The sequence below is a fragment of the Hemitrygon akajei genome, chromosome 27, assembly GCF_048418815.1.
Source record: "Hemitrygon akajei chromosome 27, sHemAka1.3, whole genome shotgun sequence".
NCBI classification, from domain to species: domain Eukaryota; kingdom Metazoa; phylum Chordata; class Chondrichthyes; order Myliobatiformes; family Dasyatidae; genus Hemitrygon; species Hemitrygon akajei.
In genome coordinates this window covers 24,023,367-24,039,528 of record NC_133150.1, presented here as the reverse complement: position 1 = coordinate 24,039,528, position 16,162 = coordinate 24,023,367, and the positions used below count along the sequence as shown (strand labels likewise).

The 16,162-nt window shown below is 40.7% G+C and overlaps 1 long non-coding RNA gene across 1 annotated transcript in view; it reads left to right on the top strand.

Moving 5' to 3' along the window:
- The window catches only part of LOC140717022 (uncharacterized), a 413,746-nt gene extending 398,239 nt beyond the window's left edge, over positions 1 to 15,507 (top strand). Inside the window, exons 2-3 of the long non-coding RNA XR_012096416.1 lie at positions 2,066 to 2,242; positions 14,530 to 15,507. This is a non-coding gene — a long non-coding RNA (uncharacterized lncRNA). The remainder of the gene's footprint in view (positions 1 to 2,065; positions 2,243 to 14,529) is intronic.
- The last annotated feature ends 655 nt before the right edge of the window (positions 15,508 to 16,162 follow it).

Here is a 16,162-nt window from a genome sequence, read left to right as displayed (position 1 = left end):
TATTGATGGTGCATCAAGTAGAAACAGTTCCGCCGGGCCTAGTAGCTAAGCCACATGTGAAGCCAAAAGCTGGTCTTGGTTGTCAGAGGTTGTTAGAGTTGCACGCCATTTGGAGCACTTTATAGGTAGTAGGAACTTATCCCCACTACCACACCCGGCTATGACAACCTTAGGAACCAGTCATAATTATGCATTCCCTAATTGTAGTTCCTTGTGAACTTTTCTCCACATTAAATGGCGTTCAAGTGATCATTGATTCCCAGGTAATGACAACAATCAATGTTATGCATACCTGATGGCATTAGTAATAACAATGATTATGATGAAATGGGAATATGTGATTTGGCAGCTCTCTGTTTGGTATCTGCTCCTGAGTGTTATTGGTGACCTCTGCAATAATGCACGCCTATGTGAAAGTATTCGGTTAACAGCTCTAATCGATTGCGCCTCAGAGACAACCTAAACATGTGCGGATGGGATTTCTCTCAATGATAACGTTCTGTGCAACAACCAAATTACACTCACTGTACTATTAGCTGTTGTACAGAAAATAACATGGATGACTTTCATGGAAAGTGATATTCTCCATAATCTTCAAAAGACAAGATGAAAATAATAAACAGAACATATTGAAATTTCTTAGCAGTTCAGGCAGTATCTGTGGAAAGGGAAAGAGAAGTAACATTTCAATTAATTATCCTTGATCAGAATGAAGGAAATGATAATAATTATGAAAAAAGGTGGTGTCCATCTGATTTAGCTTAAAGGAGTTGCTAAAATAGAAAAAGGTGCTGAAAACAAAAGAAAATTGTATGATCTTCAGCTACACTTAATCATGAAAAAAAGGATACACTGCAGACACAACAGAGACTACAGATGCTAGAAATTTAGGGCAACGCAAAAATCCCTGGAGAAACACAGGGGGTAAGCAGCGTCTATGGCAAGTAGATAGCTGACATTTTGGCTAGAACTTCATCAGGACTGGACAGAAAGAGGGAAATAGCCAATATAAGAAGATGGGAGGAGGGGGGAAAGCAAGGGCTGGTGGATCCAGGTGGGATCGGGTTGATGTGTAAGTGAAATGGGAATGATGTGAGAAACTAAGAGGCGATAGACAGATGTGGCAAAGGGCAAAAGAAGATAGGAGAGGGTAGTGTAAAAATGGAATAAAAGTAGGGAGGTTAGGAGGGGTGCCAGGAAAAGGAGTGATGAGCAGATCAAAAGGGTGAAGGTGGGAGAAAGAGATAAAGTGAGGGAAAACAAGGGGGACAGAGATTGATGTTACTGGAAATTGGAGAAATCAATGTTCTTGCCATCAGACTGGAGACTACCAAGACAGAATATGAAGTGCTATTCCTCTAATCTGTGTCTAGCCACCACTTGTATTGCAAAATATTTCAGCAATTTGTCTGGGAGCCCTACTGAATGGAAAACATTGGTTGTGCTGGCACAGGCTGACCAATTCTCATATTTCCATCCCCCGGATTTCGAAGCACCTTCCCTACACAGCTGTTGAGGTAAGTCCTCAGTCGAACCATTGCACAGGATGCAATTCATATAATGTTTGACTGGAGAGCCAGTCATTACTTTTTCCCTAACCCGTCAGTTCCAAAAACAGACAGTAGTCTCAAAAAGATGGTTTTCTAACACTGCCAGTAAAATGAACATTGGGTTTCCATGGAAAATCCAATGTTCACTCACATAGTAAACATTATCTAAGAAAGAAAGCGTACCGAATCCATGCCTGTTGGCTAGAAAATCTAAATGAATAAAACACATCATGCACAACCCAGTTTACTGAAGTGCAGATTTAAAATTCAAATTCGGATTTGAATTTATGTTTGAAAGTACTCTGGAAGAACAATCATGAAGAACAAAAGCTACAAATGCTAAATATTTAACATACAGGGAGAAAAAAATGCTCTTAAGATCCAGGAGAGAGGGAAAATGAAAACTAATGGTTCAGGTAAAGATCCTGGAAGAGAAATAAAAGTGGCTTCGCTGATTCCTGCTGTACCTGGCTCCTCTAAATAGACATCTAATTTTCTCTGTATTTTGTTTTCAGAAACCATTGCAGCCACAGGCGCAAAAATGTAACTTTGTGAATGTTGGACAGACTGGCAGATTCTAAGCACAAGCTCACACCGATTATTAAGGCAGGTACGCCCAGTTTATCTCCTGCCTTTACCCACTACACCCCTGCAATTTTTTCAAGTATGCGGCATTTCATCTTCATCTACGTGTAAGTCATTGTTTTAACTCAAGCTTACACCTTTGCATAGAAAACTGCTCTTACAAATGTCAGCCAGTTCACTCTTCCTATTACCAGTTATTACCTTCTTGTTCTTATTACCAGTTTTCTTGTTTTCTAAATGACCAATTCAAGTAAAATCTAATCATTTCCTTACACAAACAGGTACGTGCTATTTAAGTTGTTCTAAAGTATTTAAGTATTGTGCAGCAATTCCATCACAACTTTCCAACAGCAGACACAATGGATACAGCCCAGCCATAACAGAAAAAGCCTCCCCATCACTGAGCATATTTGCAAAGAGCACTGTACAAGGAAACAACATCTATTATTAAAGTCAAGTGGATTTATGGGAGTGAGGTAGATTGATTGGTTAAGAGAAGTTACAACAACAATCTTGCACTCAACATCAGTAAAACCAAGGAATGGATTGTGGACCTCAAGTTGGGGATGTTGGGGGAATACACAGCAATGGTCATCGAGAGGTCAGCAGTGGGAAGGGTGAGCAGTTTCAAGTTCCTGGATGTCAACATCGCTGTAGATCTCTCCTGGGCCCAACATATTGATACATTACAAAGAAAATACATCAACAGTTATAGTTCATTAGGAGTTTGAGGAGATTTGGTATGTCAACAAACGCTCTAGCAAATTTCCATAGATGTGCTGTGCTTCTGACTGGGTACATCGCTGTGAGGTATGGCAGGGCTACTGCACGGGATTGGGAAAAGCTGCAGAGGGTTGCAAACTCAGGCACCTCCATCATGGCCACCTTATACCGCAGCATTGAGTGCATCTTCAAAAGGCAATGTCTCAGAAAGGACTCCCATCACCCAGGGCCTGCTCTCTTCTTATTACCACCAACAGAGAGGAGGTACAGGAGCCTGAAAACCCACACTCAATGATTTAGAAACAGCTTCATTCCCCTTGCCATCTAAACAGACAATCAGCCACCATCAAGTGGAAGTATGGGACCCACACCTCCAGGTTCAGGAACAATTGTTACGGTACAACTATCAGGCTACTGAACCAGTGTGGATAACTTGACACAGCTCAACACAGAACTGACTCTACAACCTATAGACTCACATTCAAGGACTCTACAACTCATGTACTCGTTATTATTTATTTCCTTCTGATTTAAAAGAATATTTGCATGATTTGTCGTCTTTTGCACATTGCTTGTTTGTCAGTCTTTGTTTATGTATGGTTTTCCTAGACTCTACTGCATTTCTTTTATTTTCCTGTAAATGTCTACAAAAAAATGAATCTCAAAGTAGTATATGATAACATGTATGTACTTTGATAATAAATTTTCCTTGACTTTGAGCACCATTTGTTAGTAAAGAACATTTCCGATTGGTGGAATATGCAAGAATTTACATGGCTGCTTACTGATGAGTTTATTCCATGGACCTGTATTTTCCAGTAGCTGGTGAATCAATACCAGAGGAATGGGTTTAAGGTGATGGCCGAAAGACAACAAGAAGAGGTAGCAAGAGCAAAAGGCAGTATGAATAATTAAAGCAACACACACAAAATGCTGGAGGAACTCAGCAGTTCCAGGCAGCATCTATGGAAAAAATTACAGTCAACATTTTGGGCTGAGACCCCTCGGCAATGTGCTGCTTGGATTTCCAGCATCTGTAGATTTCTTCTTGTTTGTGTCTGAATGATTAACTTTGTTTTGAGAGAAAAAAGATCAAAAAGTGCTTCCTGAAGCAACGGTCAATTAAACGGCGACTTTCAGATAGAAATGAATCACATTTGAAGAAAAACTAATAGAGGAAAAAGATGAGCACGAATAAATGAGACACCTTTTAAGACCTAGCACAGATCCTGTTGACTGAACAATCCTTCTGTTCTCTCAGTTACAAGATTCTGAGTTATATCTTGCTTGTATTTTCAAATGGTGTTTTAAAAAGTGTTTGGGGATATCACTTTATAATATTACAAGGTAGATGGAATTTGGTAATGTAATAGATACTCACCCACTGCATACCACAACTGGGAGTAGCTACCTTGCATAACAAAGGAATGTTCCCTGCTTTGCTCTTGTCATCCCTGTGTCTAATGGTGGGTTCTAGTGATTACTCAAGCAAGCTATGAATCATCATTGTTCTCCTGGAGGAGAAAATCAAGCACCTTGATAGATTTGAATTTCACATTCTCTGGCACATGCAGCAACTTGAAAAGTTTATTTAGGATGGTCTTTCAACACCACATTTAATCTTCGAAGAACTAACAGTTGATTTGATACATAGTTTAATGATTTTTTTTGGCTCTTTGCAATTTCTAGTAATCTATAGTTATAAATCAGAAAGCAGAGCTAGTTAAGACCCTGATACAGTTTCACATTTCAGTTCAATTGGTGATCTTGGTCATTTTAAGATGCGTATTTTTCCTGGGCTGAAGTTCTAATGCATCAGTCTTTTAATTGCATAATTTAAATCTTCTATTTAAAGCTTATCCTCACCAAGAAAATCCGTGTATTTTTTGTTTCCTTGAAGGCATTTTTTAGGCATGAGTGTAAGTGATGTTAATAACTGCAACACGTCCAGCAGTGTATGCTATTCACACACATGAGTAATGAGTAAATGAGACCCAAAAAAGAAATATATCTCTGTGTACTCTGTATTTCCGCCTTCCCTGATTATTTGCACTAATATTAGCTCAGCTGTACCCATTTATAATTTAATGAGATAGGGGATGTATTAGGTGTAACTTGGCATTAACTGAAGTGGAGGCACATCACTTGACTGAATCCAAACTGCATAGCTCAGGTTAATGCAGCAAGACGTTTAAACACACCCTATGCTAATCACTCCCCTCTCGGAAGAAACTCTGAATGAAGCACTAAAACTTTCAACATAGTACGAACTGTTCTCAGCTTTAGGAGGGGTAAGATCCGGCATCATCTAGTCCCTGCAGGCAATCTGCTGAAAGGAGACTGAAGGATAAATACCACTCAGTAACCATTATATGAGGTAAACCTGTACACCTGCTCGTTAATGCAAGTATCTAATTAGGTGGTAGCAACTCAATACATGAAAGCATGCAGACATGGTCAAGAGGTTCGTTTATTGTTCAGACCAAACGTCAGGATGGGGAAATTGCACCATCTCAGATCGCAAGACCCTGCAGCGGATAGTGAGGTCAGCTGAGAAGATCATCGGGGTCTCTCTTCCCGCCATCACGCTGCATCCGCAAAGCAAACAGCATTATGAAGGACCCCACACACCCCTCATACAAACTCTTCTCCCTCCTCCATCTGGGAAAAGGCACCGAAGCATTTGGGCTCTCATTACCAGACTATGTAACAGTTTCTTCCCCCAAGCCATCAGTCTCCTCAATACCCAGAGCCTGGACTAACCCCAACTTACTGCCCTTTACTGTGCCTATTGTCTTGTTTATTATTTATTGTAATGCCAGCACTGTTTTGTGCACTTTATGCAGTCCTGGGTAGGTCTGTAGTCTAGTGTAGTTTTTTCTGTGTTGTTTTTACGTAGTTCAGTGTAGTTTTTGTATTGTTTCATGTAGCACGATGGTCCTGAAAAACGTTATCTCGTTTTTACTGGGTACTGTACCAGCAGTCATGGTTGAAATGACAATAAAAAGTTACCTGACTTGACTTGAAATGTGATCTCCTGAGACTTCCAAAAACAAAATAGTTTCTAGAGAATGGTGCAAAATACAAGAACACATTCAGTGGGCAGCATTTCTGTGGGCAAAAAAACCCCTGTTAATGTGAAAGTTCAAACAATAGACAGACTAGTTCAAACTGACAGGAAGGCATCGATATCTTAAGTAATCATGTGTTGTAATGGTGGTGTGCAGAAGAGCATCTCTGAACACTCAACATGTCAAATCTTGAAATGGATAGGCTGTAACAGCAGAAGACCATGAACATAACACTGAGTGGCCATTGTGTTAGTACCTCCCATGCTTAATAGAGAGACCACCAAGTGTGAATTCAGTAGTGAAATTAATTGGCAAAATTACGTTAAAAACAGAATAAAAGCAAATGCCTTCTGTTTGTTCAGGAACTATAGTTTTAGCCACAGTATTTTGCTGCTCTTTTGTTAATTTTTAAATAAATAGTCTGTTTTATCGTACAGACTCACCAGTGCAGACATTCTGTTTAATTGGGCTGCAAATCCGCCGACTGGTCTGTTAAAAAATGTTTAGTGACTCCTCAACTGTTGCCAAGGGGTTGTGCTGAGGACACAGGAACAGGAATTGTAATTATATCTAAATGACAGAAATATGCCAACCAATTTGATTTTTTACAATTCCACAGAGAAGGAGTTAAAGCAGCTTTAATTGTTGCAAGTCAGATCTCTCTCAGTCCTCAGAGCAGTACCAGGTGCAAATGATGGGCAGCATGATGGATTATGGGTTAGTTGACATATTTCTGTCATTGAAATGTGATCACAACACACTGATCCATCTATGGGAGTTGCACAGTCATTGAAAATGGTATTAACGTAAGCAAGGCCCATCACCATTGATGATTTTGGCCATTCTGACTTCTATCAAAAATCAAAAGATGGGATATCTAGGTCTCAGTGTGCATAGATGTTAAAGAATTTGTATGAATATCACTACCAATATAAGGTGTAATCTGACTAAATATACATTTGCAGAACCATTTATAACAATTGGAGCCTAGTATACTATCAGTAGCATTTACTTTTTATAATCACACAGCTCAAAATAAATAAATGTAGCTTTGGAAATATATGTATACTTGTTGTATTCTTCAAATCATTCTGATTAAACTTCTTTTCATGCCTGCATATCTGTACGTTGAATTGAGCCAACATACAAGACAATAATGAGCTGGAATTAGTCCAGTTTCCCCATGGCTTGCGTGTATGTTTTCATTTTTCATAGAATTAAATCTACTGACTCATCTTGTTCACGAACTTTGACCACCCAACCTTCACCCACGGGCTGATTTCGTAAGGTGTCATTTAAAATGTTTTATCACTTCCTTCCTGTAAAGGAAAGATAAGAAGATTTATGTATTATAAATATGGATATGCCCAGCTTTACCTGGCTTCTCCCTCTCAAGGGATTTTAGCTGTGTGCATGCCCACATTAATGTTGTCTATTGAATCACAACTCGATCCTGTGTCAACTAAAGGCTGACAGCAAGGACATCAATGACAATGCATGGTCAGAAGGCAGTGCAAAAGTTGAGGAGATGTTGCAGGTCCCATTTTGCTTTCTACCTAATGATTTATCACTGGAGAAGCTATCACGTACAATATACAGGTGTAAGACGTCAGAAGCTTGCTAAACATTTATCCAAGGGTGGGCATATTTAACAGTCCAAACAGAAGAGTGATGTGACGTTAGTTCCACTCCTTCATTAAACAAAACCTGAAGTGAGTTCTCAATGCATTTTGTTTGCATTAAGGAAAAACTAAACAATCATTTAGAACAGTCAGAAAACTTAAATTATAATCAAACCAAACTTTACTATCGCACATCTAACTCTTACTAATTAACTAAATTCTTTCTATCTTCTATTCTCACTGAAGCAACTAGGCAGCTCCAGTATTTTCCAATATTTCACTCAATTTAGCATGTCTGGGTCATAAGTATAGTCAGACAGCAAGAATCAAAGATGAGGTTACTCCTTCCTTGAATAAATTATATAGTTTCAGGTTGCCTTTTTAAATGAGAAAGCATCATGTATTATTTTAATAAATATCTGAAATGAATTCTGAGAGAGGTTTCACAATTTCACAGCTAGAAGAGCAAAACAAAAACATATTCCAACTCATCCTGCCCAGGCATCTGCTCCCAGATACTGTGGACACTTGCAATTTTGTGGGAAATCTTTCCTCCTCATGGGCTAGGCTAGGAACTAATGCAGTCCCATTCCCGCCCTAGCCAACTAACTTTATAATAAAGCTTCAAAGGACTACAAATTCTTCAACATTGTACAGGTAAGTGGTGGAATCTAGACAGATTGAAAGGGATGAAGGAAGTGTGGATCACAGGGAAAATCTGTGGACAATGGCATCTTTTAACATCAGAAGGAAATGTAGAAATTGTATTGTAAAAGATACTGCAGAGGCTCTAAGTGGGGTGCCAAGCCATTTGTGAATGAGGCCACGAGGAGCTTGTAATGTGCATATTTTCCTCAGCTTCTTAATTGTCCAACCTGCCTTCCAAAGCCTTGCATGGATATTTGCATGGTAAGTCTTGAAGACTGAAGGGGCCAGAAAATGGCATGCAGGGGTAGGTCTGCCCAGGAACAAGGCTAAGAGGACCAGGCTGGTTGGATAGTGAGTATAGTAGGAAGGTGGGGGAATCCCAGGTCGAGTGGGGAGAAAGATGGAGGACCATGGGTACTGGGAGTTCATTCAAAGCTCAACAGCCAATAATTTCTGTCAGCTTTTTGCTTGCCTTAAGTCTCTCCTCAGTCAGGCTGCGAGAGTAGCATCATACTATCTGGGGCTCCCTATGATATGTTCTCCCAAGTCAACGTGGCTCAAATTCCCTTTAAATGAAGAATGACAGCATCCACACAGCCTAAATGTGGAAGTCACATCAGGGTCACAAAGCCGATGTCCAGTCAGATTTCAGAATCACCATGTTTTGACCAAGAAATGAAAAACAACCACTATTTTCCCTGATAGATATTAATATTCATTTGCACAGTGCTAGGCGGGTGAATTTCTGGCCAATTGTTCTACACTAGTGGTCGCCAACCCGTCGATCGTGATCGTCTAGTCGATCTTTGAGACTTTCCCAGTAGATCCCGAAATTTTTTTTTAAATAAATACACAAATACTGTTGAGAGATTGTTTCCAGGTTGCAGGGTTTTAGTTCTGTTCTTTCTGCCCAGTGCGCATGCGTGCAGCTCCCCCACACTACACAGTGTAATTCAATGGTCCCCAACCACCGGGCCGTGAGGAAATGATACGAGTCAGCTGCACTTTTCCTCATTCCCTGTCACGCCCACTGTTGAACTTGAACCCATGAGAGGTCATCCATTGCCTAAACACAGTGATACCCTCTTGGCAGGGATCACTGGTTGGCCTCGGGCAGCCGGCGGGAAGTGCCGTTGGTACCGGCCCGGAGCACAGCCGGCGGGAAGTGCTGATGCTACTCGCCTGGAGCGCGGACAGATGGACGCCGCCTCTTAAACTGTTTAGCACAACGAATGTTCGTGGGGAACCCGGTACTAAAATATTCGCAGATGACCTAATTCAGGCTCAAGGTTTCGTAAGTTGCGGAGTAGTTACTGCGTTGCAATCTACTAAAACAAACTTTTGTCGGCTGATAGATCCTAAGAGGGGGGCGGGCAGGCACCCTGTCGCACTCCTCACTCAGTTGGCCACTCTCTCCAGACTTTGACTGCCACGGCCCCGGCACGGGGACCTCCTGCCCTGACCTTGTCCTCTCACCTCACCCACGACCAGACGCACCTGGCAAAGATGTCTAGCAGCGGGAGGGCGGAGGCTGCATTTCGGGCTGGGAGGCTGTCTAATGAGGCAATGAAGCCCTCAAAATGGCTTCGGCACCTTGAGTCCAAGCACCCCGCACTTAAAGACAAACGCGTTGAGATTTTTCAGTGGAAAAAAACGTGAGCAGTGCGGGACAGAAGCTAAGTGCCGAGAGCCGCGAAAACTAAATTGCGGATTAAACTGGACATAAGGAACCTGTATCGGTGTATTCTGGTCATGTTTAATACCAATCCCCGCCCCCCACCCCCGTCAGCCGGTCCGCATGAATATTGTCGATATTAAACAGGTCTGTGGTGCAAAAAAGGGTGGGTACCCCTGGTGTTTATACATTGTTTCTAATTCCGGGTTGCGGGATTTCACTTCTGGCCTTTTCTGTCCTGGTGCGCATGCGTGTAACTAGTCGATCTTGCCTTTCACTAAGGCCGAGGTAGGGGATCTTGGGCTTATAAAGGTTGGTGACCACTATTCTACACTGATTCTCAGGTATGGAGCATTGCTCGCTGGGTAGCTTTGGTTTTATTGGTCGCCTGTCTTCCTCCTCCTCATTCTTAAGGCACTTTGTCCTGTTCTGTATGCTGTCTTCTAATTCTCCTAGTCATGTTCCATTCCAAGGGGAATACGCACTTAAGCATGCATGTCTGCTATCAATTGGTTTCAACAGAGGCTTTGAAGCCATCAAAAAGAACACCAGCACCTGCTACACTATTCCCTACGGACTTTTGCAACTTAAAACAATTCTAGAAAACAGCAAACATACATTAAATCGCAGCAGTCAAGAGAAATCAAATATTGAAAGCACTGGACCGCAAACTGCAATTCTTGGAAACTTGGATGAATGGTCTCCAATTTGAAATGTTAACTCCCTGTTTCACCAGATGCTGCTTGATCTGCTGAGTGGTTCCAGAATTATTTTGTATATAATGGATGATCCTTTTACATAACACCCATGGTGAATGTTAAGTGAGATTTTTGTTTCATGAGGCATAGGTCGGATGGACTAAATGTTAGCTAGATCTGGCAAGGAAATTGGAGAAATGTAAGAAACAAATCCCATTCTTAATATCTGCAGGACCAGTGGGAAATCCATTCTTCCTGGGTTCCTGACTGAAAATTCAGGCTTGCTTCCTATTCTTGAGGTAAGATCAAAACAACATTTTACATCTGATCCAGAAGAGGCTGCCTGTCTTTTTAAAATCCCACAGGTTCTTCTTCTATCCTGTCTCTGCTATCCCTATCAGTCCAACAAGATAGTAATACTCCTGACCTCTTGCCCACTTCACCATTGACAGCTGTGTCTTTAATGGTTATGTTTTCTACATCTTTATTACAAGGGGTTTCAATTACAGATCCTGAGATTCCACAGGATTTTGATAAACACTATTAGGAGTAATGAGTACAGTTCTGAACCAGATACTTAAGAAAGAATATTGCCTTCAGATCAATACAGATAACTCAATCCTTCCAGTTTACTTTGTCATTTAATAAGGTTATGTCTGATCTGATATAAATTCAACTTCTCATTCCAATTTAGCTATAGTAACCTTTAACCCCTTTGCTTATCAAGAATGTATCGACTTTTTCCTCAAGAATACTCAGAGTCTTTCTTTCCATTCCACTCTGAGAAAGAGATTTCTAAAGGCCTCTAAACATTTTGCCTCATCTTGGTTCCTATTGGGACATCCCTTATGTCTAAAATGTGATCTTTTGTTCAAAATTCTCCCATAAAAGGAAGCGTCCATCCCCACATCCATCATAGCAAGGATCTTCCGGGTGTGATAGATTTATATGCCTAGATTAAAAACTGTCTTGTGAAGAGAGATTGAGGAAGACTGATCTACACCCACTAGAATTCAGAGGAAGGGTGAAATACAATGTTATGAAAAGCTTTGACCAGCTGCTTCGCCAAGCAGGGAAACCTAGAACCTGCAGACATCATTTCAGGATATGGGAGTCAGCTACTTAAAACCAAAATTAGGAGATTTTTCTGTACAGGCACCTTTGGAATTCTCCACAGATGCTCAGCAACTGAATCTTTCCGACAATGTGGCCCTCGATGTGTCTCAAACAAGTCCAAAGGGACAAGTTCAGGAATGAGAATACATGGTAAAGCAGTGTTCACAGGCCCTACATCTATGTGTTAAACTCTGGTATCCTATTTGCCTCCCCTTTGTTTTCTAAATTATTCCTAAACCCCATTTCTATTGTCTCCTTATATGATCTGGTATCAAATTTTGTTTGCTAATCCTCCTGTAAAGTGCCTAGGGACAGCTTGCTCCATTGATTTGTTTGAACTTGCTGCCAAGTACTTGTTGTGTATTTTCTATTTACTACAGTGCATCTTTGTTGATCAACTGTTAAACTGTTTTTCTGCTTTACCAGGAGTGAGTCTACAGACAGCTTCTTCAACTGCACTCCATCTGTCAGCCGTGTCTTTCCCCTGGGGCATTTCATTCTATTAACCATATATGGATATCCAGAGTACATCCCTCTGTATTTGCATGCCCTGGCTACGATACACAACTAACCAGCCTTAACATTTGTTTCCATCGGTGATCTTCATAATGCAAATCAAAGTCCATTTGTTGATGCTTTAACTTTCCACTTCCATCCACAGCTTCCCCATGAATTTCCAATTTGTACTCCAATGTTTGACCAGTCCTGCTCTCCCTCTTCCTGGCTGCTGTCAGAGGAAAGTGCAGGAGTCTTGGGATCCACGTTGCAAAGATTGATTGGCGAGGGCGTGGACTCGTTTTGGGGGACTCCGAGTTTCATGTTGCACGTGTTTTTCGATTCTGCTCTTTTCTGTTGCTCTTTTTTACGTGGTTTGATTGATGCAGACTGGGGTGGTTTGGCGAAGAGTGGCAGCCTGCAGTGGGCTAGTGGTATGGCACCGAACTCAACTAAACTGAATACGACTGAACTCCTGGTTTGATGTTTGATACTCGATGTGTTTGCTCGCTTTTTGCTGTTTGCGCAATTTGTTCTTTTTTTCCCGCACGCTGGGTGCTTGATATTTCCTTGACCAGGTTCCATTGTGTTTCTTTGCTTTGTGGCTGCCTGTGGGAGGACGGATCTCAGAGTTATATTCTGTATGCATACTTTGATAATAAATGTAGTTTCAATCTCTGAATCTTTGAAACTTCCCCTCCTCTCACCTTTTCATTCAAGCTTCTTCCCTCTTCCTTTCCAGCCCTGGTGAAGTGTCTCAGACCAAAACATCAGCTCCTTATTCCTTTCCATAGATGCTGCCTGACCTGCTGAGTCCTCCCCACATTTAGTGTGTGTGCGCACACACACACCTGCTAACATGACAGGTGGCATGACTCATTCATTTAGAATCATAGCATCCTGGCCCCAGTTATCTTAAGGCATAAACTTGCTTCATGCATCCAAAAAAGTTACATTAATGGGCATGGGTACTGAAAGGCAAGTCAGGTATATAGTACAGAACATTTGTGACCTTTTACTTTTCACACAATTTTATATTATGCAGGCAATATAGTGATAATAAACTACAAAACCGACATCAAGGAGACTAAGCAACACACTCAGTTCAATTTAGCACTGTCATTCAGTAACTGCCGGCCGTCCAGCCAGTCCGCCCCGATCAAAATCACACAAAATAGAAATAAAAAAGGAGTCACGAGGAAATCTGCAGATGCTGGAAATTCAAGCAACACACACAAAATGCTGGTGGAACGCAGCAGGGAAGGCAGCATCTATAGGAAGAAGTACAGTCAACGTTTTGGGCCGAGACCCTTCGACAATAAAAAAGAAGTCATCAGAAACACATAAAACACGAACTGCAAGGCCTCTACACAAGTCCAGTTCACAAAATGTGTCAAACAAACCTTGCCCAAGACCCAAAACTCCAGCAGCAGTGAGTGAGAAGGAGATTGCCCAGTAAGGAATATACAGCAGAAAATGCATTTAATATACTGGGACTCCACATGTTTTTAAACCATAACACTTCTTTCAATTTGGTAAGACATACCATTTTGTGTCAAGTATCAAAAGACAATTTTGAAGCTAATTCTTTTTGGAACATGAATGACCTGAATGTGATAACTTGCAGGCTTTGCCAAACAAAAAAAAAACATAGATTATATTTACCAAGCAAATATCTTAATTCAACTTGGATTAATTTGTTCCGGATAAACTCTCTTAACAAAAGTCTATCTGAAACTTCCTTTTAAACAAATAATGAGAGGTAATATACACTTGAGATTGAGAGTTGCCAGGGTGATACTGACAGGTGGGAAGGATACAGTTCTTCAAACCACCTGGCCTTCATCCTTCCTATTGCTTTCCCACAAAAAGGTGTGGAGAGGGAAAGTCACATAAGGTATTTTTCTTCACTTCCATTGTGCAATTTTAAATCCACGCCTTTATTGCTAGGAATTTGGCAGCTGCAAGGTGGAGAAATGCAGGCAGTTTTCAACTCAAAGTTTCTTCAAATTATTTGTTACTTACTATGCATGTATTTAATCAAATATATATCTGAAATCAGAAAGAAATTTACATTAGAGAGCGTATAAAATATGCATTTATGAAAATGTTCAACAGCTTGCCTTTGTAATTACCTGTAGGGTGTAAATAATGAAATACAAGATTAGTTTCCTATCTGAACTGTTAATTTCCTCCAGGATGGTGTTGCAAGTGTTCTCAGTGCCCAGGGCCAGGGTGGGAAGATTTCCATTATGATTGCCATACAATGACAGAAATACGTAAGAGGTGGGTGTCAGAAGGGGATAAGAACAGAATTGGTTGTAATAACCACTCCCTCTCTTCTAGGTCAAGGAGCCTGTGAATACTCACTATTAAGACTCATACATAAAATGAATACGGACCAAAGAGAACACCTGCTTAAAAAGGCAGTGCCTACAGATACGACAGAAGACAACTGATGGAAACATTCAAAAACATCAAAAAAGTACTTTCTTTTGCTTGAATGTCAAACTCACATCTATGTAATTTTGCATCATAATTGTTTGAGGAACTGTGTTACATGTCTTTCCTGAACTGTGTACTCCTGCATACCATCTCTAATCTTCCATTCCATTCCAAGATCCTTGAATTGATCGTCACACTTCAAAATCACCTCCTCTGCAATTTGACAAGTTGTATTTATCCAAATAAAAGCTGAGGTGTGATCAACTCATTGAGGGATCAGCAGTGGAAAGGATGAGCAGCTTTAAGTTCCTGGGTGTCAACATCTCTGAAAAGTTCCATCAACTTTTATCCTGCCCCCAATATATACATGCAATTACAAAGAAAGCATAATGGTGGCCACATTTCATTTGGAATTTGAGGAGAATTGGTGTGTCACCAAAGACACTCACAAATTTCTGCAGCTGTACCATGTAGAGCATTCTAACAGGATGCATTGCAATCTGGTATGGAGAGGCTGCGGAACAGGAATGGAAAAAGCTGCAGAAAGTGTAGACTCAGCCAACTCCATCACGGGCACTAGTGTCCCGAGCATCATGGACACTTTGGAAAGGCATTGGCTCAAAAAGGTGGCATCCATCATTAGGGAACCCCCATTACTCAGAACACGCCCTCTTCTCATTACTACCATCAAGGAGGAGGTACAGGAACCTGAAGACACGCACTCAACATTTCAGGAACAGCTTCTTCCCCTCCACCATCAGATTTATGAATGAACAATGATCCCATGAACATAATTTCACTATTTTTTCTTCCTTTCTTTTTGCATTACTTACTTAATTTAAATTATATATATATATATATAAAACATAAATATTATATATATAATTCACTTTGTCATAAAAACAAACTTCATGACACAGGCCAGTGATACCAAACCTGATTCTGATTCAATCAGTGTCCCATTGTGACAAAGACATGATGGACAACAGAAAGGAGCTCTGATGTGGTCAACTGTTCCACAGAAACCACCCTTGCTTCCATCAGTTCACCAAGGAGACAAATTTCCACATCCACATGCTGTTATGCCAAAACGGGAAATAACCACAAGGCCCAACTCCAACGCATCTGATCTCCCACCTCACCGTTGAGTCTATTAGTGGTGATGAATAGTTTGGAGGCAGAGATGAGGCCCCATCTAATATTCCTCTCCCCCTACTCCATCCCTCCCCGTTATCACCTGTTCCCAGTCCCAGAATAAGCAGCAACATGAGGAATCATTAACTTTCATCAAAAATATAGATTAAAGTTGTTTTTCTTTTCTTTACTTCACTTCATATTTATCTTTTCCATTAGGTTATAGTAGATTAATCCATTTTAACTAAATTTACTACTTTCATTATTTTTATACTTTAAACTTCTTTAAATGGCTCTGCATATCAGAGGACCAGAGGCATTTATAACAAGTCAGATTAGATTAGTATATTATCATCTACATCAATGCAATAAAATTCCTTGTTTGCATGAAGCTTCTGCA